We start from the raw sequence: 3,385 nt of genomic DNA, 5'->3' as shown, positions 1-3,385 counted from the left end.
CAAGCCTTGTCCTGAAAACGACTACCAGTCCTGCTTTCCCAAAGCAACCACACTGTTCCCACCCACAAAGCGTTAAGCAGTCTTCTTTCTCTCTTCTTTTTTCCAGCCGCAATGAAAGAAATGAAGTGTTGAAAGATATCTCTCGGATTTGCCGTTTTGATGTCGAGCCATTGAAAGATCTGATCCCACACCGCCGCTGCTTTCGGGCAGTGGAGGAACAGGTGTTCCGTCGTTTCCTCGCTAGAAACACATGCATTGCACCATCTCTCCTCCACGCTGATCTGGACATTTCTTCTACTCAAATTATCACATGTTGCCAATCTGTTTCTAAGACATCTCCATGCCGTCACCTTGGCTTTATTTGGTGTAGGGGCCTTCCAAACCTTTGCCATCTCCAGAGGTACAACTTGTTGCTCCTCTCTTGTTTTTGCCACAATTTCATATGCCGACTTGATTGTGAAGCATCCATCTGGTGTCACCTTCCAGTTCCATTCGTCTTTTACTTCGACACAAGGAGCAAAATCAGCAATAACCAACCGAAGATCCTCCACAAGCCCTTTCTCCCTCTCCCTTAACTCCCTCCTCCACTCCACCCTCCACACCCACGACCCTTCCTCCCAAAACCCGCTTTCACCAACCAGCGTTTTCTTGTTCAGGCTCAAATTATACAATCTCGGAAACACAAACTTAAGGGGTTTGTCTACCGCCCACACATCCTCCCAGAAGCTGGTCTCAAGCCCATCCCCAATTCTTCGCCTCAAATTATTGATGAACCACCGTTCTCTCCTTCCTCCTCCCTTATCCACAATTTTTTGCCACCACCCTTTCTGTCCACCTCTTCCCGCCACCGAACATTCTCCCCCTTCCCCCCACACTAGCTCCCCATAAAGCGATTTGATCACCCTTACCCACAGAGCTTTCCCCTCCCCCAAAAACCTCCAGAGCCACTTACTTAACAGCACCTGATTAAACCAATCGATATTCCGAAACCCCAGACCTCCTGAATCCTTGTTGAGGCACAAGGCATTCCACTTATACCAGGTGATACCCCCCGTCTGTGTACCTCCTCCCCACAAAAATTTGGAGAACAGTGAATTAAGTTCCTTAATCACCGCTTTAGGTATGAAAGCGAGGGATAATTGATAGATCGGGATGGATTGCAACACAGACTTAACTAGAGTAATTCGTCCTGCCAACGAAAGGTGTCTCTTCTTACAGCTTGCCACTTTGTTTGAGACTTTTTCAACCAAAAACTTCCAATCTCCAACACCATTGCTGCGCCCCCCAACTTTAGTACCCAAGTATTTGCACGGAAAGGATCCGATCTTGCACATGAGGAGCGATGCCCATCTCCTCTCAACTGCATCATCCACTCCCACTGTCATAAGACTACTTTTGTCGAAATTTACAGCTAAACCCGAGACGAACTGGAAGAGAATCAGGAGTTTCTTGACGCTCTCCATATTTCTGTCATCTGCCTCCAACAAGAAGATAGTATCGTCCGCGTACTGTAGATGTGTAATGGGCACTTTATCCTTGCCAATCTTTACCGGAAGCAGGAGCTGCCTCTCCGCTGCTCTTTCAATGAACTCGTTGAGGCCTTCTGCCACAATAAGGAAAAGGAAAGGTGACAATGGGTCACCTTGTCTCAAACCTCTCTCCATTTTGAAGTCTCCCGTCGATGATCCGTTCACCAAAACACTTGCTGTTCCAGATTCCAGACTCCCTTTAATCCACTTCCTCCAAACTCCGTCAAAGTTAAGTTGCTCGAGAAGCAAATCCAAAAAATCCCATTGCACAGAGTCGTATGCTTTTGCGAAGTCAATCTTGAAAAAAATACGGCCCACTCTCTTCTTTTTTGCCTCAAAAATAGCTTCATTCAGGATAACCACCCCATCTAAGATGAATCGACCCTTGACAAACGCACTTTGATTATCGGAAATGATCGACCCCATAACCCTCTTCAATCTCTCAGCCAGGATTTTAGTCACAATTTTATACAAGCTGGTGATGAGAGAAATTGGGCGAAAATCATTGAGCGACCCAGCCCCTTCTTTCTTCGGAATCAGAACAATAAAAGAGGCGTTACCACCTTTCGGTATTTTCCCATTTTCGTGAAATTCCTTCAAAACCTGGAGTAAGTCCTCTTTAACCACGTGCCACGCCGCTCTCCAGAATGTGAAGTTAAATCCATCGGGTCCCGGACTCTTGTCTCCACAACAGCTCAAACTGCTTCTTTTATCTCGTCCAGATCAAAATCCCTGATCAGCCAATGCCTCTCGTCATTTGAAATTTTCCTCCTCATGAAATCCAGGGGGAAATCAGGCATCTGTCGTTCTTTCCTTTTGAAAAAAGCTTCAAAATGATTTCTCACTCTTTGCTTTAACCTCTTCCGGTTTAGATATCCACGAGTTTTCAAAGAGCATTCCTCCAATCTCGTTTTTAACCCGTCTCCCACGAATTGCCCTATGGAAAAAACCTGAATTAGTGTCTCCCTCTTTGAGCCATTTGAGTTTGGCTTTCTGTTGCACAGCATCATCTGTTTATTCTTGAATTGAAGGGAGAGCAAGGCTTGAATTTCATTTCTCCTGATCACCCTCTGATTCATCAAGACCTCTCTGCTCGTCCACCTTATCCTTCTCTTGAAGTTCCTTCTGAAGTTCTTGGATTTTGTAGTCAATCTCACCGAAAGAAGTCTGATTCCACTCCTTCAAGGCCTCTTTGAGTTTCTTCAATTTCTCCTTAACCACAAAAAAGCTCCATCCCCCCCCCACAATAGTCCCCGTCCAAACCTGCTTGACCATCTCCTCGAACTCCGAATGATTCACCCATGCATTGAGGAACCGAAAAGGTCTTGGTCCCAATCCTCCGATCTTGTAGTGAGAATAATCGGACAATGATCCGAAATTGAACGTTGAAGTCCTCGTGCCGACGTCCCTTCCCAAGCAGCCAGCCAATTCTCATTAACGAGGAAGCGATCAATCTTACTCTTGCACTTTCCATTTGGTTTGTACCAAGTAAACTTCCGGCCTTGAGTTTTAATTTCCTCCAGATCATTCTCCTGGATAAATTCTTCAAACTTCTTGCATCAGCCGCTCCAAACGTCTCCCCAGTGCCCACACGTTCATCCCTCCTCCTAACTGAGTTAAAGTCTCCCAAGATACAGACACTCCTATCCGTATTTTGTTCCACAATTGAGCTTAAGGCATCCCATAAGATTCGCTTATCCCCTGAGCCGACTGGTGCGTACACATTGATGATGCAACATAAGATATCACCCTCCTTATACCTACCATTTACCACACCACCGCCCCCGGTAAATCCCACGTACTAGAGGCTTCGAAAACCTCCCTATTCCACAAGCAAACAATTCCTCCAGCCCTTC

The sequence above is a fragment of the Salvia miltiorrhiza genome, chromosome 3 (assembly GCF_028751815.1).
Source record: "Salvia miltiorrhiza cultivar Shanhuang (shh) chromosome 3, IMPLAD_Smil_shh, whole genome shotgun sequence".
Taxonomy (NCBI): domain Eukaryota; kingdom Viridiplantae; phylum Streptophyta; class Magnoliopsida; order Lamiales; family Lamiaceae; genus Salvia; species Salvia miltiorrhiza.
The sequence above is the reverse complement of the archived record's forward strand: the minus strand, read 5'-3'. Positions refer to the sequence as shown.